Raw genomic sequence first — 23,585 nt, forward strand, 5'->3', positions numbered from 1 at the left:
ATTTTTTTTATTTCAAAGGCAGATCTTACCACAGTTCATTATCCACATCTTTGTCACCTCTACACAGACAATGTGATCTTAAAATATACTTTAAGATAGAAAAGCTTAGATCTTACAGCCATTCAGAAACTCATAGCTAGGACAGATCATGTCTGGTCACTTTCTAAATGGTATTTTCTGAAGGGACTGCTTTGCATTAGTGCTCAATAATCTATACTATCTACTAAATTATTTCCAGGTCCAGTTGTTGCCTCAGCACTGGGGATGATCTGAAGCATACAAGAGCTTTTAAAAAATCCCTTATTTGAACAGTAGTACATTCTCATCCAGTGGTTCTAGGCTTTGCAACTCACTTCCACCATGATCCACCATAACCTCAGGGCATAATGCAAGACTTTCCTGGTTACCCAATTTTTTCTCCAGGAATAAGAGGTGGTCTGGGTTTGGCTGGTATTATGGGGTAGATAAAAGACAGTGTGATTTTGGACCTGAACTGGTCTTTTTAGGAATGCCTTTTAATATGTTTGACTATCGTGTGCAGTTTAAGTATTGTAAGTGCCCAGCGAGCTGCCAATAGATATTTATTTAGCTCTAAACAAATAAATAAGATAGTAAACTTGGTTATGACTTCTCAAAGTATTTGTAATCTCTACTCCATAGCTCCAACTTCCTGGAGGATAAAAACAAGTGAGTAGTCAAAGAATCATTACCTTGTGTGTGGTCTCCTAGATTTCAGAAGCAAGATTTGCAGGCACTGGTGCCAGAGACAGAGGTCGAGTGAGAGTCGACAATGTAGCTAACTTGGCAGGACGTGGTATGGCGCATGTCTCAAGGCTGTGTGAAACACTGAAATGTGGAAGAAGACTACCATATAATGACACCCATGTGTTGTGTTTACTGTTCATTGTGATAGGACTCTATGGTGCTTTGCACTATGAGACAATGCATGTTTGTGTGGTTTCTGGTGGAACAGAGGGAGAACACCTGTCAAGTACTGCCTTCCGTCATACTGTCGTCACTCTGCTTCATCCCCTCCTTCCCACAAGATGCTCACATACCATAATGATGAATGCATAAAGATGGGAGGACTGACTCTGAAAGCTGGCCCATTTTCCCTGTGCCGGCAAGAATTTTATATTAGAAACACGAGAGGCTTCCACTCCAGTCACTGACAGCATAAACTTAATATTAAATTAATATTGCAGTAGCTCAAACTATAGGGAAAGAAAAAGCACAAACAACTATCTTTGCTACGTTGCTAACATGACCCAAACATCCCATAACAATTTGCTACATAGTATCAGTGTGAAATTGATAAATTATCTTACTGAGAGAGAGAGTATTAAAGAAAAAGGTTCAAGACATTGAAACTTATGTCTCCAAATGGCAGACTACAGAAACTAGAGAGAGGGCTTGGTAGTTCATTTTTTACTTCTGCCCGCCAGTACAGAAGTTGCATAGTGGCAGATGAATACAAGTAATACACAGTGCAAGGAATAATCTGAACTACTCGTTCTCAATGCTAAACTAACTGTAAACATTGAGGAAATATCTGGGCGTCATTGTGAGGGTCATTGAAAACACATACTCAGCATGCAGCAGCTGTCAAAAAGCTAGCAAAATTTGAGGACAGTAAGCTAGCAGTGGGATAGAAAATACTACTGGAAATATGAACTTCAGTACACACTCACTTGGAGTATTGAGTTCAGTTTGGCTACCCTATCCAATCAATCAATGTAGGAATAGAAGGACGGAGAGAGAGAGAGCTGTGAAAGTTAGAGGCATGGAAAGGCTTTCATATGAAGAGACTGAAAAGATTGGGACTGCTTCAGTTTAGAAAAGAAGGGACATGATGGAGGGAAATAAAATCCTGAATGGTATACAGATGGTATACTGGGAATTCCTATTTACCTTCTCTGACATGAACAAGACGACACTCAATTAAACTGAAAGACAACAAATTTAAAACTGATAAATAAAACTTATTTTATTTATTAGACAGCACAATCTATATAACTCATGTCACATGATGTCACTGAGGCTTAGTCTGGAAGATCTTTGGGGAAGGCACTACTGTCTTTTCAGTACAGTGCTTAGCACGAGGAGGCCTGATCTTTGACTAGGCCCTTTAGCTACTGCCACCAAACAAATAATAAATAGTAGGACTAAGAGCTCAGTTAGTAGTATTCAAAAACAAACTAGTACTTTTTCTATGGATAATAAGGACATCCTCAGTTACCTTAGGCTTCATGACATAAGGCAACCACTGGCCGGCATTAGAAAGAAACTTATCCTATGGAAAAGTTATCATGGGTTTTATCATCATTTTTCTTGGATCTAATGGTATCCACTCTGAGACAGGATACCAGACAAGATGGATCATTGGTCTGATCTAGTATGACAACTCTTATATTCCCATGTTCAGTTCTTATATTTGAAGGTGCTTTTTCCAATGCACCATGCTAACTAGTTTTAAAGTTTATCAAAAATGCATAGTAGGGTCTTTTGTACACAGGGAAATTATTGGATCATAAGTCTGCAAATGTGTGCATCTGTTCATTTCAATTGTAAGTATTAATAGCTGTATTAGTTTGAGGTTTTACTGCCTTCAAAACATTTTCAAAGCAATCTTAGGTAATATTTGAAATTAGAACAATGTTGGGCACAATACAGGTCACTTTAAAACATATGATACTGAAACGCAATTTAAACAACACTTTCACTACAAGAAGCAATCAAGTCTCTTTCTATGAATATACATCAGTCAACTACCAGAAATCACTTGTTTCCTCAACCATTAACAAATTAAACCAGGGGTTGGCAACCTATGGCATGCGAGCCAATTTTGAGTGGCACGCCGCCGCCTGCCGCAGTCCTGGCTCTCAGCCCCCCCACCCACCGCTCTCCCCTGTGGGGGCAGGAGGCAGAAGCTTGGTTCTGCGGCAACAAAGCTTCCCTCTCCCCTGCTTCTTCCCCCAGAGTGGTTCTTTCCTGCCCCCTCCCCTTCCCTGCGCCAATCAGCTGATGGCCCTAGCAAGCGTGGAGGGGGGAAGAGCAACAGAGTGCAGGCAGTCCCCTAGAGGAGACAGAGAAAGGTAGGGACGGAGCCTTGGGGAAAGGGGTGCAACAGGCATATCCCTTCCAGCCCCCTGCCCTGAGCCGCTCAGGCAGGGGGCTGGGAGCACCTCTACGAGCCGAGCACTCCAGCCCTCCGCCCTGACCCCCCCCCCAGTCTTCTGTTCTACACCCCCCACACCCTCCAACCTTATGCCCTGACCCCCCCTCACACTCAGCTTTCTGCCCTGCAGTCCCCACACCCCCCAGCCCTGAACCCCCCCACCCCAACACACACACAGCCTTCTGCCCTGCACCTCACACACCCTCCAGCCCTCTGCTCTGAACCCCTCACTCCCCACACATTCAGCCCTCTGCCCTGACCCCCCCACGCCCAGCCTTCTGCCCTGCACCCCCCCAACACACCCAGCCCTCTGCCCTGTCCCTTGACCCCCCAACACACACATAGCCTTCTGCCCTACACCCCCCACACATCCCAGCCCTCATCCCTGAACTCCCCCCACTCCAGCCTTCTGACCTGAACCCCCTCCCCCAGCCCTGACCCCTGAAACCCCCCTACCCAGGTCTGGGCTCCCGGCCGCAGGCCCTGCTCAGCCCACTGCCGGTCTGGTGAACAGAACCCCAGGCTGGCACCGAGCTGAGCAGGCTGGCAGCGTAAGATCAGCATTTTAATTTAATTTTAAATGACGCTTCTTAAACATTTTGAAAATTTTGTTTACTTTACATACAATAGTTTAGTTATATAAAATAGACTTATAGAAAGAGACTTTCTAAAAACGTTAAAATGTATTACTGGCACGCGAAACCTTAAATTAGAGTGAATAAATGAAGACTCAGCACACCGCTTCTCAAAGGTTGCCAACTCCTGAATTAAACTAAGAAAGAGAGTGTTTCTCATTATTAAAATGTTACTGTATACGCTGCATTCTGCCTTGTAAAGCAGGGTTTTATTCCACGCTGCAACAAATGCCATCTAGTGTTTTTTCAAGAAAAATCACAATCTTTCATTCAAAACATGTCTTTCTCTCTCTGGTTAAGGTAAGGGGACCCAAGCTGTGTAAGAAATCTAATTAGATAAATGATTTCTCAATAGACTTAGGCAGGCAAAAATACAGCTTGCAGGACTGCACCGATTCATGTCAATTAGTGCAAATAGATTGTGTAAGAATATGTTATGTGTGTACTTGGCATCAGACTAGGTGTGGCATTGTGCTTGCTTGATTCCTCTAAACTTCAGCATCTTTCCTTCCATGTTAGTATTAATTTGACTTCTAATTCAAACTACTTTTAAACGTTAAGTCTGCAGAAAGCCAGAAAGGGGAGAGAGAAAGAAAAAACAAAAGAAAAGAAAACAAAACAGGTACCAAGCTTTATAAATATATAGGCTACACACATATAAAACACATCAAGCAAAATTAATAAATAAATCTTAGGATTTTTTATTATTGACTTCAAAGGGAGGAGAATTAGGCCAGTATTGAGCACATCTGAGAATCCATATATTCTCCTTGTCATCTACATGCATCCGATGAAGTGGATATTCACCCACAAAAGCTCATGCTCCAATATGTTTGTTAGTCTATAAAGTGCCATAGAACTCTTTGCCACTTTTGCAGTTCCAGACTAACACGGCTACCCTTCTGATATTTGACACATATTCTCTTACACTTCAACAAACGTGGTCAAATTATACACTGATAAAACTCAAAAATAAAGTCACGCTCCATAGATTTTTCTACAAAAGTTAAATACAACATTTTGGGAATTTTTTTTGGAGATCTTTCTTAAATTGACAAACCATTAATTATTTAGAAGGAATGTGGTTCAACTGCAATTTTTTTGGACCACCACCAAATTAAATAATTATTTCCCAACACAGATATTTTAAAAGATTTAAGTGGGAATTACAAAGGCCTTTTTAAATCATCCATTTTTTCCAGGACAAAGTATTGCTAAAGATCCTGTGAAGCGTATGACAAACATAGACATTGTAACAAATCTAGCATCCTCAATTTACTGGGTCACCTGGCTCACAAGCCGCAGTATTTAAATAGGCTGAAATTACTGCTGAAACTAAGACATGGGAAACTGGGGACAGGGATAAATGTTGCACATCATTCTAGACAGTAAATATTATGTGCAGATGTGTTGGTTGGGTTACCAAATACTTGCTCAAAGCCACTCATTTGTTTTATGAACCAAAATACATTTAAATAAAAGAACATTAGAAAGGGATCTCAGGCTTCAGAATACTCTTCATAGACAGTAGTGGTATGAAATTGCAACCCACTTGTATCATTCACTGATAACAGCTAACACATTGCAAAATCTTTTGAAATAAGGAACTGGTTTTATGGCCAGTAACGGAAATTCAGTAAATAGTACGGTTTCCAAGCATGCATCACTCTCAGTTTTAGCTCTTAGTGAACACTGGACAAATCTATGACTCTGAACAACAAATACTCTTTGAAAGGAATTACACCTCTACCCCGCTATAACGCGACCCGATATAACATCGGGTCAGACTCCACACAGCGGCCAGAGCCCGGAACTCTTTAAATCACCACTGAGCCCTGGCACTGCTACCCCAGGGCTGTAGCAGTGGGGCTGAACCAGCAATTTAAAGGGCCTGGGGCTCCCCTCAGCAGCTGGAGCCCGGAGCTCTTTAAATCACCGCTGGAGCCCTGCTGCCCCTACCCTGATATAACGGGGTTTCAGCTACAACGTGGTAGGGATTTTTGGCTCCTCCAACCGCATTATAATGGTGTAGCGGTGTATTTAAAATAAAATACTTTTGACCTACCCAATGAGCAGCCAAATCCTAATTACAGACTTACTAATCTAACAAACTCATAAATATGAAAGAATGAATTTAAATAACCACTACTTTTAACCTGTAAAAGCAGCAAAGAATCCTGTGGCACCTTATAGACTAACAGTCGTTTTGGAGCATGAGCTTTCCTGGGTGAATACCCACTTCGTCGGATGCATGTAGTGGAAATTTCCAGGGGTAGGTATATATATGCAAGCAAGAAGCAAGCTAGAGATAACGAGGTTAGTTCAATCAGGGAGGATGAGGCCCTGTTCTAGCAGTTGAGGTGTGAAAACCAAGGGAGGAGAAACTAGTTTTGTAGTTGGCAAGCCATTCACAGTCTTTGTTTAATCCTGAGCTGATGGTGTCAAATTTGCAGATGAACTGAAGCTCAGCAGTTTCTTTTTGAAGTCTGGTCCTGAAGTTTTTTTGCTGCAGGATGGCCACCTTAAGGTCTGCTATTGTGTGTCCAGGGAGGTTGAAGTGTTCTCCTACAGGTTTTTGTATATTGCCATTCCTAATATCTGATTTGTGTCCATTTATCCTTTTCCGTAGAGACTGTCCAGTTTGGCCGACGTACATAGCAGAGGGGCATTGCTGGCATATGATAGCATATATTACATTGGTGGACGTGCAGGTGAATGAACCGGTGACGGTATGGCTGATCTGGTTAGGTCCTGTGATGGTGTCGCTAGTGTAGATGTGTGGGCAGAGTTGGCATCGAGATTTGTTGCATGGATTGGTTCCTGAGCTAGAGTTTCTATGGTGCGGTGTGCAGTTACTGGTGAGAATATGCTTCAGGTTGGCAGGTTGTCTGGACAGTCTGGACCTATACATTGAATGCTTCCGCCGATGTGCACAGGCAGAAATTGTGGAAAAACAACATCGCTTGCCTCATAACCTAAATCGTGCAGAACGCAATGCCATCCACAGCCTCAGAAACCACCCTGACATTATCATCAAAGAGGATGATAAAGGAGGTGCTGTTGTCATCATGAACAGATCTGACTACCAAAAGGAGGCCGCCAGACAACTTTCCAATACCAAATTCTACAGGCCACTTCCCTCAGATCCCACTGAGGAATACACTAAGAAACTGCACCATCTACTCAGGACACTCCCTACACGAACACTGGAACAAAACAACATACCCTTAGAGCCCCGAACAGGGTTATTCTATCTACTACCCAAGATCCACAAACCTGGAAATCCTGGACGCCCCATCATCTCGGGCATTGGTACTCTCACTGAAGGACTGTCTGGATATGTGGACTCTACTCAGACCCTATGCCACCAGCACTCCCAGCTATCTCCGTGACACCACTGATTTTCTGAGGAAACTACAATGCATTGGTGACCTTCCAGAAAACACCATCCTAGCCACCATGGATGTAGAGGCTCTCTACACAAACATCCCATACACAGATGGAATACAAGCTGTCAGGAACAGTATCCCTGATGATGCCACAGCACAACTGGTTGCTGAGCTCTGTGCCTTTATCCTCACACACAACTATTTTAAATTTAATGATAATATATATCTCCAGATCAGTGGCACCGCTATGGGCACCCGCATGGCCCCACAATATGCCAATATTTTTATGGCTGACCTGAAACAATGCTTCCTCAGCTCTCGTCCACTCACGCCCCTTCTATACCTACGCTACATTGATGACATCATCATCTGGACCCATGGGAAGGAGACTGGAAAAATTCCACCACGATTTCAACAGCTTCCACCCCACCATCAACTTCAGCCTGGACCAATCTACATGGGAGGTCCACTTCCTAGACACTACAGTGCAAATAAGTGATGGTCACATTAACACCACCCTATACCAAAAACCTATCGACTGCTATGCCTATCTTCATGTCTCCAGCTTCCATCCCGGGCACACCACATGATCCATTGTCTACAGCCAAGCACTGAGGTACAACCGCATCTGCTCTAACCCCTCAGACAGAGACCAATACCTACAAAATCTCCACCAAGCATTCTCAAAATTACAATACCCGCAAGAGGAAATAAGGAAACAGATCAACAGAGCCATACATGTACCCAGAAGCCTCCTACTGCAAGACAGACCCAAGAAAGAAACCAACAGGACTCCACTGGCCATCACATACAGTCCCCAGCTAAAACCCCTCCAACGCATCATCAGGGATCTACAACCCATCCTGGACAATGATCCCACACTTTCACAGGCCTTGGGTGGCAGGCCAGTCCTTGCCACAGAAAACCTGCCAACTTGAAGGATATTCTCACCAGTAACTGCACACCGCACCATAGTAACTCTTGCTCAGGAACCAATCCATGCAACAAACCTCGATGCCAACTCTGCCCACACATCTACACTAGCGACACCATCACAGGACCTAACCAGATCAGCCACACCATCACCGGTTCATTCACCTGCATGTCCACCAATGTAATATACACCAGCAATACCCCTCTGCTATGTACGTCGGCCAAACTGGACAGTCTCTACGGAAAAGGATAAATGGATACAAATCAGATATTAGGAATGGCAATATACAAAAACCTGTAGGAGAACACTTCAACCTCCCTGGACACAGAACAGCAGACCTTAAGGTGACCATCCTGCAGCAAAAAAACTTCAGGACCAGACTTCAAAGAGAAACTGCTGAGCTTCAGTTCATCTGCAAATTTGACACCATCAGCTCAGGATTAAACAAAGACTGTGAATGGCTTGCCAACTACAAAACCAGTTTTTCCTCCCTTGGTTTTCACACCTCAGCTGCTAGAACAGGACCTCATCCTCCCTGATTGAACTAACCTTGTTATCTCTAGCTTGCTTCTTGCTTGCATATATATACCTGCCCCTGGAAATTTCCACTACATGCATCCGACGAAGTGGGTATTCACCCACGAAAACTCATGCTCCACAACGTCTGTTAGTCTATAAGGTGCCACAAGATTCTTTGCTGCTTTTACAAATCCAGACTAACACAGCTACCCCTCTGATACTTTTAAACTGTATGTAAATTTATTGCACTTTTCCTTGATGTAGTCTAAATGATTTTGTCCAACTGCTTTTTTTTTTTAAATGAGGTATTAAATATCCAAGCTCAGTTATATCACCTTCGGAAAAATAACACTGCTTACCTATAATCTTCTTTGTTGTACACATCACATCTTCCCTTCATCCTCTCAATTTGTTAGTGTTCTGCTATTGTATTTCCACCTGCCAAAAAGCAAAGAGACAGTTCAGTTCTCACAACCATTTTTGTCAGGGATGTAATAACGAATTCTGCTAAAACTTCCTTATTTATATTCAATGAAAACATGTCTGAATGTGCTACAATCCTGCGTAGCTTATATAAGAGCTTTCCTTGATTTTACCAATTTATTGCACCAGCATAATTATCCAGCATATATTTAAGTTCGTTTTGCTTTAATTACTCCCTATCGCAACCAAGAACATGGTGTTATAAAAGTCACAGGAAGGAAGGAAAACAGAAAATTCTCTCTTTAAAATATTCTGGTGGTTTTGCGCAAGTTGTTTGATTGTTTCTATTGCTGCTGTTTACAAGTCAAACAAATACATTCTCTGATCAACCAAGAGATGGGGGCTGCAAAGAACGCAACAAGACCTTAAAGCTTTGACCAGAAGTTCTTGTATAAGGGGAATAAGACTAGCATCCAAAGAATGAAAAATCCTGTTTTGAGGGAAAATGGTAGAAACACAAAATCCCACACACATTTTTCTGTGATTCTATAAACCTTCAAGTACCAGATAAAAATAAATTGGGGATTAACTACTAATGACCTGCTCTGCAGAGGTGCTGAGCCTTTGTAGCTTCCTTTGGCTTAAAGGGAGCTACAGGAGCTGAGAACCTCTGAAAAGCAGGTCACTACCTACCCACGAAAGCTTAGGCTCCAATACATTTGTTAGGGCTTGTCTACATCAGAAAGTTGCAGCGCTGGTGAGGGAGTTACAGCGCTGCAACTTTGAAGGTGTACACATCTGCAGGGCACCACCAGCGCTGCAACTCCCTGTTTGCAGCGCTGGCCGTACTCCCGTTTTGTCTCGGGTGTAGAGGATCCAGCGCTGGTGATCCAGCGCTGGTAATCCAATGTAGACACTTACCAGCGCTTTTCTTGACCTCCGTGGAAGGAGGAAGCCTCTGGTAATCAAGCTGGTCTCCTTTCCCGGTTTGCTCTCTCGTTCCCGGAGCCCAGAGCAAGCAGATCTCCTTCCCTGCGGTTTGCTGGGTGGCTCCGGGAACGAGAGAGCAAACCGCGGCGAAGCGGGTCTCCTTTCCCGGTTTGCTCTCGCGTTCCCAGAGCCCAGAGCAAGCAGGTCTCCTTCCCTGCGGTTTGCTGGGTGGCTCCGGGAACGCGAGAGCAAACCGCGGCGAAGCGGGTCTCCTTTCCCGGTTTGCTCTCTCGTTCCCGGAGCCCAGAGCAAGCAGATCTCCTTCCCTGCGGTTTGCTGGGTGGCTCCGGGAACGAGAGAGCAAACCGCGGCGAAGCGGGTCTCCTTTCCCGGTTTGCTCTCGCGTTCCCAGAGCCCAGAGCAAGCAGGTCTCCTTCCCTGCGGTTTGCTGGGTGGCTCCGGGAACGCGAGAGCAAACCGCGGCGAAGCGGGTCTCCTTTCCCGGTTTGCTCTCGCGTTCCCGGAACCCCCCTTGAAGCCGCCCAACAGCGCTGCAGTGTGGCCACATCTAACACCACTTGCAGCGCTGGTTGCTGTAAGTGTGGCCACTCTGCAGCGCTGGCCCTATACAGCTGTACTAATACAGCTGTAACAACCAGCGCTGCAAAACTTTAGATGTAGACATGGCCTTAGTCTATATGGTGCCACAGGACTCTTTGTTGCTTTTCACTAACTAGTGTAATTCTACCCAAAGGTACACAAAAGTCAGTGGAAAAAGCCATTCAAACTCCCCTATCCCACTAGATGACATGAAAAAACTTGTCTAGACACTTGTCTTTAGTGTCAATAACATTCAGAGACTTAGGAAACACATGAAAGTCCCAAAACAGAGTCAGCACTCTTGCACCAAAGCACAGACTTGATTCCAATGTTTTAAGTCTGAGGTCTCCAGTTCCCATAGTGGATTCAGGTTATTGGGGCGGGGGAGGGAGAGGAAACAAAATTCAACGGCTTCACCAAAGGATCATCTACACTGTGTCATTTGATAACAACAAGAATTGCTTCTGGAAGTGATAGGCACCATTCCTGCATCTTTATGAACAATAACATGGTACTGGAAGGAGGAGCAGACGATCAAACAGGAACTACAGAGAGAAAACAGCATGGAAAGAAAGGGGAAAGCAGTGCATAAGCAAAGCACTGTTTATGCGATGAGCAGTGTGGAAGGAGTATTTGAAGCACTGGGGCTTGTCACAGAATGGTCTCTCACTGAGAGGGTTAATTGATTCTGGCTAGGAGCTTGGTTAAATGCTTGCTCAGAGACTCCAACTCTGAAAGATTTTGTGAAGCTTGGGAGTTGAACTTTGGCAAAGGCCTGCTCCAACTTTAGAAGACTTAACCTGGAATTTAAGGTAGGTTTTAGGAACCTGGCCTAAGGAGAGGCCTTCTTCCAACCTTGAAAGGCTCCATTTAGTCTGGAGACATGGCAGAGAGCTAAGGAGGAGATCAGAAATCCACATTGCATAGTAGGTCCAAAACTTTGGATATCAAAATTAGAGATGGAATCATGTCACGAAGCTCACAACTGGATTCCAGCTTTTCCAGAGCTCAGGAGTATTCAGATTCCTGTATTCTGATGTAAGCCTATCTCCAGTCATAATGTTAGGTGTAGTAAATGTTGCTGTATCCAGATGAATCTCTGAAGGGAGGTGGGGAAGAAATAGGGGGGCAGAGATCCAGCTTCAGATTGCAACCAATTCTGAGCTAAACACATATCCCCCTTCTGGCAACATCAGTTTGCCTAATGGGAAAGAGAAAACTGAGAGAAGTAGGAAGGAAGCTAGATTTAAAAAAATACAACATAAAACAGGAAAGCCCTTTAATTTCTTTAATACTGCAGCTGATTTAAAATTCCAATAGAATATAGCCTTTATTAGAAATTGCCACCAAAAATTTGATTTAAATTTCAGACCATTTACACAAGAAAGGCGTTCCCAACATACTACAGAACATCTCTCATGCTTTCTAAAAAAGAAAGCTGTGTCATACTCCACATGAGTCACTATCTCACTATCTTAAAGTGCAAAGGAAACAGAGTTTCTGTTCCCCTTCCTAGACTCTGATTAACTTGGTGTAATTCAAAACCAAAAAGGTCAATTTATTTTAAGAAATTTCTTTCATGTCAAATTTTTTCCCCAAAACAAAAGCAGACTTAAAAGTGCCCTTTATTTATATAAATATGCACTTGTTTTGTTAGAGAGAGAGAGAGAGTGTGTGTGTCTGTGTGTGTGTGTGTGTGTGTGTGTGTGTCTGTGTGTGTGTGTGTGTGTGTACAAGTCTCAAAACAAGATTTTGATAATTCTGCCTACCAACAACCTAAACCCTTCTGAAAACTCAGATGAATCACACTATCAATTTTTTTCTCTTTCTTCAAATGGATCAAGAAATATTTGACATTACGAGTGTTCACATACTACACAACCTTTGACTTCCGTTTGCATTTTCGTTTCCTGTTCATAAACATCTAAAATCACGTCTCAAGTAAGGGCTGAGCAAGAACCAAATCTTATGTACTTCAGTCTTCAAACAGCTTCAGTCTTTTCCCATCTTTACTTTACACCACTACGTAAGAAGGCCATCTTTGCTGTTTGTATTATTCCACTCTGAGATGTTCCAAACAATCCTAGTAATCACTTTTACTCTTAGATTAATAAACTGGTCTTCCTCTGAAGTTCAGTTGCCTTCTTAAAGAAAGATATTTAACTTAATCTAAGCTTTTTGAAAGTGCTTATTACATTTAGTCTCTCCACTAGAGTACCCAGAAAGCTGAGAGCAGAGATTTCAATGGGCTGCTTTTCTGGAATGATATTGCATCTTCAGGAAAACAGTGCAGTTCTTCAATGGTTCCTTAAGAAATAAGTCCTCTTCCTTCTTAAGAAAAAGTTTAAAGTCACAAGGTTTAAAGGTGGTGGCCTGTTAGCTACGCGTCTGTATACTAACTTTATGCTTTTTGTACTATCTTTTTTATACATCCCTTTTAGGCCATATCTACGCTGGCAATTAACAGCGCTGCAACCTTCTTGCGCAGGGGTGTGAAAAAACACTGTCCCCGAGTGCAGCAAGTTGCAGCGCTGTAAAGTGCCAGTGTAAACAGTGCCCCACTGCTTGGAGCTATACCCCTTGTGGGGGTGGATTATTTTTTAGAAAGCTAGGAGAGCTCTCTCCCAGCGCTGCGCCGCAATCACACAAGGCACGTTAAAGCTCTGTCACGGCAGTGCTTTAGCATTGCCACTGTAGCCTAGCCCTTACACTCAATGGTGCAGTCTAGCTTAGTGATGGGTAATTTCTCATTACTTTGGTTGGAGAGATCTCTTCAGGGCTGTTTCATGCAGAGAGAGTCTGATCAGATGTGTTAACAACCCTCTATTTTATCTCTGAATGACAGAATTTATTCACATCGCAAACACCTAGTTCGCAGCTCGCTCCAGTTAAAATTAGATGCTCAGATGCACAGAGCCAGTTTCCGCTCTCTGATTCTGTGTGTGGCTCTCCTTGCAAGTTAGAGCAGCCTGGGGGTTAATTCTAAAGTGTATCAGCTGTCAGTGGTCCCCATCCTCATCTGGTGCTGTGTGCGCCACTCACTCCTCTCTAGAGCTGCAGAGTGGATGACTATAAGAGCTGTCTACATAGTCTCTACATGCACTGCGGTGCTCTCTCAAATACTCATCTAGGAGGAGAAGGTTAGTTTCCGTTCATGTGAGTGAAGAAAATAATTTGCCCCAAAATCTCTAATTAAGTTTAATAGTCAGGAATTTTTTTGGATAATACTGATCTAAGATTGTCCTTCTGCTGAATATACACACACACCAGCAGCCTTTCGCTATGTATGTTCTTCTTCTGTTCCTAGTTAGGCACAACTTTTTCTCTTTGGAATATCCTTCATAACTTCAAGATTTCCCCCTGTGGTGGTTGAACTGTGACAAGCCTGATTACGAATGGCACAATTTACATTACGGAACTTTAAGAATAACATCCATAGATTCTTTACCAGAGATAATTAATAAAGTCATATTGGATTACATACTATATAGTTATAGTTTCACTTTCATTCAGTTGAAAAATTTTCAGAACAGACAAGGTATTACGCAGTTCAAGTAGAACAGGTATTTAACACTACTATGGTACATTTCAGATGTGTTTTAATCAAGAATAATGAAGGTTACAATAAGTTTACTATATGAAAAATCTCCATTTAGGTTCCACATAATAGGGACTTTGTATGGTCACCTGTTGGACACAAATCTTCATTCTAGACTGGAAGATGGTATTCCCAGCATGGGAAAGAACGGAGTGGTTGCACTTAGTACATTTACTTCTCCTTGAAAGCAAAGGCAGAGGAATCATAGTCCACAAGATACAGAGGTTACAATGTACAAGGTCTATTCTGTTACAATTCTTCCTCACAGACAATAAATCCCAGCACAAAGAGGATCTCCCTTTTATAGAGAGAGCACATGCTTCCTGAAACTTCCTTACTAAATGCCACAAGAGGCATACACTGTGGTAACTAATCTCTATTTGATGTTCTCTTAATATGTTTGTTTGTTCCACAATATTATGGTTTTTATTTTTTCCTTTAGAATCACTATCTTGCAGTTTGCTTTTGTATACTGATGACTCATCATAAATCTGGTGAATAAAGTTGTCTTAAAGTTTTTCCTTCTTTCAAATTTTTGATGAAATGAGCATTTTAACGTAAATTAAAAATTAAAAATATTAAAAATGTCATGCTTTAGGCTAGATTCTGCAACTATTACTCAGACTGCACAAGAAGCACCTTACTAGGCAAGTAATTCCTCTGACTTAAAATTGGACTGTGTCTATAGTAAGATACTAGTTAATATGCATAAATTTAAGCATGTTTATGTACTGTCATTGAAGTCAAATGTTTGCAAGATTGGGACCGTGATCTTTTGCTCCTGTGATGAATTTTTATTTATTTATTTTTAGAGGGGATTTTATAATTTACCTTTATAGGAAAATTATCTGACACTATCTGTTATATACACAAGCACATTTTTCGTTTCCATTATACATCAAGAACCAGGGCCGGCTCCAGGCACCAGCAGAACAAGCAGGTGCTTGGGGCGGCACTCTGGTGCCGGCCATCATAGGTGCCGACTCCGAGGCATGGGGAAAAAGTGCCCCCGCCGACCCAGCTTGCCTCCGCTCTGCCTCCGCCTGCTTCCCTGAGCACAACCACCACCGCTCCGCTTCTCGCCCCTCCTTTGCAGGCTTGCCGTGCGCAAAGCAGCTGTTTCGTGCAGCAAGGCTGGGAGGGAGAAGAAGCCGAGCGGTGGGCGCTCGTGGGAGGCGGCAGTGGTGGAGCGGAGGTGACCTGGAGTGGGGAGCGGTTCCTCTACCCCGTTACTTCCTGCACCCCACCACTCTAGCTCATCTCTGCTCTGCCTGCTCCCCTGAATGCGCCGCTTCTCCGCCCTCCCTCTCCTGAGAGCACCGGCGCACCCGGGGGAGCAGGCGTAGCAGAGGTGAGCTAGGGTGGGAGGTCACGGGGGGCCCCCAGGAAGCAATAGGGCGGAAAAATGCGGCATGCCCGGGGTAGGAGGCAGAGCTGGGGATTTGAGGAAGGGGTTCAGAAGGGATAGCGTTGGGGTGGGGCCGGGGGTAGAGGGGCACGAAGAAAAAGGGGGGGGCGGCCAAAATTTTTTTTGCTTGGGGTGGCAAAAATCCTAGAGCCAGCCCTGTCAAGAACATATGCACTTTTTCCTCAGGTTCAGAAGAAAGTGGGAGGCAGACCAATTGAGAGTCTATGGGCAAAGAAAAAAGGAGTAAAAAGTAGGGGCAACATCATGGAGAGAGCTACCATAGACCAACAAACCACGATAGGGGACGTAGATGACGCATTTCTAGAACAACAAAATACCCAAAAGACAAGAGATGTTAGATATTGGGGACTTTAACTACCCAGACATCTGTTGGAAAAGTAATATGGCAAAACAGAAAATTTCCAGTAAGTTCTTGGAATGTGTTGGGGATAACTCTTTGCTCCAGAAGTGGAGAAACGAACCGGGAATAGCCACTGGAGACTTGACTCTGACCAACGGACAGGAAAAAAGTTCTATAGCCATACAAATAAGAAGAAAACAAAGAAAGAAGTGGGACCGCTAAACACTGAGGATGGAGTGGAAGTTAAAGATAATCTAGGTATGGCCCAATATCTAAACAATACTTTGCCTCAGTCTTTAATGAAGCTAATGAGGAGTTTAGGGATAAAGGTAGGATGACAAATGGGAATGAGGATATGGAGGTAGATATTACCACATCCGAGGTAGAAGACAAACTCGAGCAGCTTAATGAGATGAAATCAGGGGACCCAGATAATCTTCATCCAAGAATATTAAAGGAACTGGCACATGAAATTGCAAGACCATTAGCAAGAATTTTTAATGAATCTGTAAACTCGGGGGTTGTACTGTATGACTGAAGAATTGCTAACATAGTTCTTGTCTTTAAGAAAGGGGAAAAAAGTGATCCGGGCAACTACAGGCCTGTCAGTTTGACATCTGTAGTATGCAAGGTCTTGGGAAAATTTTTGAAGGAAAAAGTAGACAAGCACGTTAAGGTCAATGGTAATTGGGAAAAAATACAACATGGTTTTACAAAAGGTAGATTGTGCCAAACCAACCTGATCTCCATCTTTGAGAGGTTAACAGATTTTTTAGACAAAGGAAATGCAGTGGATCTAATTTACCTCGATTTCAGTAAGGCATCTGATACGGTTCCACATGGGGAATTATTAGCTAAATTGGAAAAGATGGGGATAAATATGAAAACTGAAAGATGGATAAGGAACTGGTTTAAAGGGGAGACTACAACGGGTCATACTGAAAGGTGAATTGTCAGGCTGGAGGGAGGTTACTAGTGGAGGTTGTCAGGGATCGGTTTTGGGACCAGTCTTATTTAACCTTTTTATTATTGACCTTGGCACAAAAAGTGGGAATGTGCTAATAAAGTTTGCAGATGACACAAAGCTGGGAGGTATTGCCAATACAAAGAAGTACCGGGATATCCTACAGGAAGATCTGGATGACCTTGTAAACTGGAGTAATAGTAATAGGATGAAATGTAATAGTGAAAAGTGCAAGGTCATGCAGATAGGGATTAATAACAAGAACTATTGTTATAAACTGGGGAGGCATCAGTTGGAAGTAACAGAGGAGGAGAAGGATCTCGGAGTATTGGTTGATCACAGGATGACTGAAGAAAGGTAATGCAGTCTTGGGATGCATCAGGCGAGATATTTCCAGTAGAGATAAGGAGGTGTTAGTACCATTATACAAGGCACTGGTGAGACCTCATCTGGAATACTGTGTGCAGTTCTGGTCTCCCATGTTTAAGAAGGATGAATTCAAACTGGAACAGGTTCAGAGAAGGGCTACTAGGATGAACGGAGGAATGGAAAACCTGTCATATGAAAGGAGACTCAAAGAGCTTGGCTTGTTTAGCCTAACCAAAAGAACGCTGAGGGGAGAGATGATTGCTCTCTACAAATATATCAGAGGAATAAATACCAGGGAGGAAGAGGAATTATTTAAGCTCAGTACCAATGTGGACTCAAGAACAAATGAATATAAACTGGCTACCAGGAAGTTTAGACTTGAAATTAGATGAAGGTTTACAAGTGAAGTTCTGGAACAGCCTTCCAAGGAGAGTACTGGGGGCAAAAGACACATCCAGCTTAGTCTTGAAGCCAGATAAGTTTATGGAGGGGATGGTATAATGGGATAGCCTACTTTTGGCAATTAATTCATCTTTGACTACTAGCGGTAAATATGCCCAATGGCTTGTGATGGGATGTTAGATGGGGTGGGATCCGAACTGCTACAGAGAATTCTTTCCTGGGTGTCTGGCTGGTGAGTCTTGCCCACATGCTCAGGGTTTAGCTGATTGCCATATTTGAGGTCAGGAAGGAATTTTCCTCCAGGGCAGATTGGCAGAAGCCTTGGGGCTTTTTTGCCTTACTTTGCAGCACAGGGCACGGGCCACTTGCTGGAAGGTTCTCTGCACCTTTAAGTCTTTAAACCATGATTTGAGGACTTCAATGGCTCAGACACAGGTTTAATACAGGAGTGGGTGGGTTAGATTCTGTGGCCTGCATTGTGTAGGAGGTCAGACTAGATGATCATAATGGTCCCTTCTGACCTTAAAGTCCATGATTCTATGATTCTAACTGGTAGAAAATCTGAAGGTGGAAGGCAATTTGGCTGAAAGTGATGATGAAATGATAGATTTCACAATTCTAAGGAAAGGAAGGAATGAGAGCAGCAGAATCAGGACAGTGAACTTCAAAAAAGTAGATTTTAACAAACTCCCAAAACCGGTAGGTAAGGTGTCATGGAAAAAACTAAGGGAAAAAGAGTCAGGAGAGCTGGCAGTTTCTCAAGGAGGCAACATTAAAGTAGGATGACCACATGTCCCGTGTTGGCCAGGATAGTCTCTTTTTTAAGCCCTGTCCCGGTCGTTCCAACTTTTTGGGCAAAACTGTGCATTTGTCCAGTTTGTTCTTGCCAGCTGATCATCAGTTGGCAACAGCAAACTGGACAAATGCACAGTTTCGCCAAAAAAGTGGGATGTGACTAGGGGGAGGGCTCAGTTGGCCTCGGGCTGACCCTGCGCAGGGTGGGGAGAGGAGGGCTTTAGGCCAGCCCTGGCACAGGGGCTCAGGCTCATCCTGTGTGCAGGAGGGAGAGGGGAACCGTGGACTGGCCCTGGGCAGGTATCAGGGAGTGGGGGGTCCAGGCTGGCCCAGTGTAATGTCACATTTTCCCTTTTGGAAAATATGGTTAGCCTATATTAAAGGCACAACAGCTAACTATCCTGAGGCAAAGGAATGAAAGGAGAATAATAAGATGCTAATATATGGCTCTATCAGGAGCTCTTTAATGACATAATCAAAAAAAGAATCCTACAAAAAGTGGAAACATGGACAGATTGCTAAGCAAGAGTACAAAAGAACCACAGAAGCTATAGGAACAAAATCAGACAGGCTAAGGCACAAAATTAGTTACACTAGCAAGGTACATAAAAGGCAGTAAGAAAAGTTTCTTTAAAGATATTAGGAAGAAGAGAAAGATGAAGAAAAGGATAGGTCCTCTTAGCAGGGAAGGAGGAGTTAATAACTAATGACATCAAGAAAGCTGAGATGTTTAATACCTACTTTGTTTCACTCTTCACTAATATGGTTAATGGTGACCAGATATTCAACATTAGTAATATTAACAAGCAGGAAGCAATGAAAGCCAAAACAGGGAAAGATCCAGATATTATGTAAATATTCTTTAATATTCTATAAGTTAGATGTACTTAGGTCAGCAGGGCCTGATGAAATTCATCCTACAGTACTCAAGGAACTAGGTAAAGCAATCTCTGACCCATCAACAATTATCTTTCAGAACTTATGGAGGATGGGTGAGGTCCCAGAAGAGTAAAAAAGGGGAATAAAGAGGACCTGGGGAATTATCAACCAGTCAGCCTAATTTGGATATCTAAAAATGATTCAACGATCAGTTTGCATGCACCTGGAGGATAAAAGATTGTAAGTAATAGCCAGCATGGATTTGTCAAGAACAAATCAACCCAATTTCCTTCTTTGACAGGGTTACCTGCCTAGTTGATAAGTGGCAAGTGGTAAACGTTTAGTCTTGAATTTTTCACATCCCTGAATGACAGAGTAGGGTCAATCCTTTCTATCTAGTGGAGACGAGCCCCTAGTGTTTAGCTAACCAATAATCTTTCAAGTTGGTCAACACCTTATAATTTCATTCATCAGAATATCAGTGCAAGCAGAGTGTGCTCAGCTCCTCCCAGGAGGCAACATATAGAACGCAAGTCATGTCTTGCATTTACATAATGTGTGAACGTTTTTCAAAAAGTCACTACAGATGTTCTATACTAGGCTAATGGAGTCAAGATGTATTGTATTTGTGCTCATGTGAGCCGCTGCAAACCAAAAATTGAAAAACCATTGCACAGATAGCTGCATTTCACAAGCTACGAACCGTCCCCTACACCAAACCCAACAAGAAATAGACCAAATTATTACAGATTTCAAGAGACCAAACTATTGTGTGCCACAGGTAGAGAACAGGAAGGATTGATGCCCTAGACCCTTGCAATGATTGGGAATTGATTTAAGTAAAATATACCCAGATGATCCTACCAAATGATCCATGTCCCAGGCTGCAGAGGAAAATACTCAGTAGGATTTCCCCAAGACATTATTTAAAAAGGTTATTTTCTACTACTTTGATTACAGAAACCATGCAATGATAGTCCACAAAAAATGCAGTGTCAAAATTATTCAACACCTGAAAAGATTAAAGACAAACAAGTATGGAGCACAATTTAGATTTCCCACAGACAAATACTTGCTTCTGTTCTCTCATTCACTTATTTTCTCTTATAAGGCCTTGGCTACACTCACACTTTACAGCACTGCAACTGGGGTGTGAAAAAACACCCCCCCGAGCGCTGCAAGATACAGCGCTGTAAAGCATCAGTGTAATCAGGGCAGCAGCGCTGGGAGCGCGGCTCCCAGCGCTGCACGCTACACCCGTAAGGGATGTGGTTTACATGCAGCGCTGGGAGACCTCTCTCCCAGCGCTGCCGCTCTGACTACACTCACACTTCAAAGCGCTGCCGTGGCAGCGCTCCCGCAGCGCTGCCAGGGCAGCGCTTTGAAATTCCAAATGTAGCCATACCCTTAGAAACCTCAGGCAAGTTTGGGAGGCAAATGAGAGATGCGAGCTGGTAACTTTTGAAAACAAGGCCAATCATTTTAGAGCCTAAACGTGGACTTAGAATTTTAAATTTAAACACTGTGTTTGGCAAATCTTGGCCTTAGAATCTATTTAATGTTACCATCTCCTATACAGATCACCTTTTACAAGCTTTCAAGCAGTGAAATGAACGTCCCTACTACTGTATTCTTTGTTTAGAGCCATTCAAAAAAAACAACCTATTTTCGACTAAAAATCCATTATCCCCTTTTCAGCACAATCATAATTACACACTGAAGTGCACAAAATGGTGAGAAGCAAGCTCTCTACTTTTGAAATCAGAGAAAAGACTAATCAGTTAGGAAAAACAAATTTCCAGTTCACATTTTAGATGCAAATGTGAGATAGTATCTTCTGACAGACTAGCAGTGTATCCTTTGACTACTTATTACCTAGCACAATGGGATCCTGCTCCATGACTAGGGCTCCTCAGCATTCTGTTAAAATAAATAAATAAATCATTCAGTGATCCATATCCTGCAATCCCTTCAGTCTTTACTGTGGGGCAAGGCCAATCAACACTTGACAGAGTAAGATCTGAATAGGGACTGCAAGTCTGCCTCTATGCACCTGAACCTATAAGGAAGGCTGTGTGTCTGTCACGTAGGCCATGGAAAGTCACAGATTCCGTGACTTTCCGTGACTTCTGTAGCTAGTGCAGAACCCTGACCCAGCAGCAGCAGCAGTTTGGACATGGAAAGGGGCTCAGGACTGGGGCAGGGTGTTGGGATGTGGGGTAGAATTTACGTTGGGTGGGGGAGCTCCCAGGCTCCCACCAGTATATTCCTGCAGCTACTAGGCAGAGGAGCCAGGAGGTTCTGCATGCTGCCCGCATCTGCAAGTGTCGCCCCCGCAACTCCCATTGGCTGCAGTTCCTGGCCAATGAGAGCTGTGGAATCTGTGCTTGTGGCAGGAGCAGCACATGGAGCTCCTTCCCCTAGAAGTTTCAGGGACGTGCCACTATATAATTGTATTACCTTCACACACAAGTGTGTATTAAACCCACATTGCCAAATTAAATGGATTTCATCTCAAATAAGTCAAGACAAAGAACAAGTGTTCAGTAAAGGCAGACTCTCTAGACTTTAAATCACAGCACTTCTCATAATGGATTCAACACTGTATAGCAATGTGTCTAAGTTTTCAGGTCCCTAGTCTTTGGCGTAACTAGCTTCTCACCTCTAAAAACTCAATTTTAATTGAGCTACCCCATAATACTATTTTTTTTAATTCACTTGATTAAAAGTATTTTGTCAACATTTGTTAAATGCTCCAATGACAATTTTCATACAAGTATATTCTTTGTTGAGCAGCACACTTGAAACAAAAAATGGAAAAGAGAAAGGTTATTTACTTTTAGCATCATTCACCTTCCCAGATTAATCTATCGTTTTTCAGACCTCTCTCTCTCTCGCTCGCTCTCTAAGAGAAAACATAAAACAAAAGATAAAATTATCTTTCATGTTCTCCTTTAAACAATTTGACTGATTAAGACAGATTTCTTCCAGAGCAAGTACCTTTTAAAAAGGTCACTTTATATATATATGAAGAAATATAATGAAGAAATAAAGCACTTCTGTAAACATGTCTGAAAGTATCTGGAGAGAGAGAAAGACCAGGAGATGAGAATAAGAACTTCCATTTTATATTCCTGCATTTACCACAGGCTGTAAGCAGTAAACTAGTTCAAGCAGTTAAATTCAGGTACACAATAGCTTCAGCCCTCCAAGATAGGCAAGCATTCTGAGAACATTCCTAGGTACACCTATGGCTTTTTGCACAGCAGTCAAACTAATTACCTCTACAGTAATTGACTGAAAAGCTCTTGTTATTTATGACTAACAATCTTTTGCATTTCCAATCTACTGAGAAGTTGTATAAATAACCAGTGTTAACTGATCTTTAACTAGGCCAACAACTTACAACACTTTAATGCAAGTATCAACATACAGGTATTTTTCCCATTCAGTGCAACGTTTAAGACGTATCCAAGAAAGGTCTTCATAATACAAAAATAAAACAGCATCGGGGAAATGTGTTAGTTCTCATTGCACAAATTACCATAGTTTATAGATATACACTGATATTTGTTGCATGACATCACTGTAGAGGTAGGTCAAACCCAGACTTGGCAAGATAGAATGAAGTAAGTGGCACCTGTTTTTTGAACTGTCATTCAATTTTATTAGTACTTGCTGCCTCTGCTTGGCCATAGATGTATGCCCTTTCTCCTTGTACTCGCCAACGAAATCTAAATCCTGCTGTTACTGAGGCCAGAAGCAGTGAATTATTATTATTAATGGGCTGCTGAGAAGAGATTTGCAGAAGTTATGTGGGTCTTATTTCCTACATCTGCTTATATGGCCTCAATCCTGCCCCCAATTGGACCCAAATACTTACATTTACAGTTATATCTTAATATTCTCCCCAAAATCAATATATAGCTTTTTAATTTTAGAAATCTTTTCAATTTATAAAAGGAGAGAAAAAACTCACTTATGGCTCCTACAACCAATGCATATTATAGCCACCCTTAACCTCATTTTGTTAATCTCATTTCTTGGAGGAATATTTTCCAAATAAAAACCTTTAATTTTCAACTTAGAAATGTCTTAACTCAGCTCTTCTCCTCCTATTCTGACAGTCCAAATTAATTTTGGCTTTTTTAGTCCCTTCTCTTTGACTTACTCTTCAGAACCTACTGGGACTGTATTTCCT

The 23,585-nt window shown here is 42.6% G+C and overlaps 1 protein-coding gene across 6 annotated transcripts in view; it reads right to left on the reverse strand.

Moving 5' to 3' along the window:
* The window catches only part of SGMS1 (sphingomyelin synthase 1), a 213,205-nt gene that overhangs the window by 91,540 nt on the left and 98,080 nt on the right, over positions 1-23,585 (reverse strand). For 4 of the 6 annotated variants that reach the window (XR_007775152.1, XM_050959559.1, XM_050959563.1 and 1 more), the window contains one exon: positions 9,015-9,093. The gene's annotated coding sequence lies outside the window, so the exon portion shown is untranslated. Of the gene's footprint in view, positions 1-9,014; positions 9,094-21,259; positions 21,305-22,221; positions 22,286-23,585 lie in introns of those variants that run through there. The other 2 variants (XM_050959562.1, XM_050959561.1) reach the window with 2 other exon arrangements.

The sequence above is a fragment of the Gopherus flavomarginatus genome, chromosome 6, assembly GCF_025201925.1.
Source record: "Gopherus flavomarginatus isolate rGopFla2 chromosome 6, rGopFla2.mat.asm, whole genome shotgun sequence".
Taxonomy (NCBI): domain Eukaryota; kingdom Metazoa; phylum Chordata; order Testudines; family Testudinidae; genus Gopherus; species Gopherus flavomarginatus.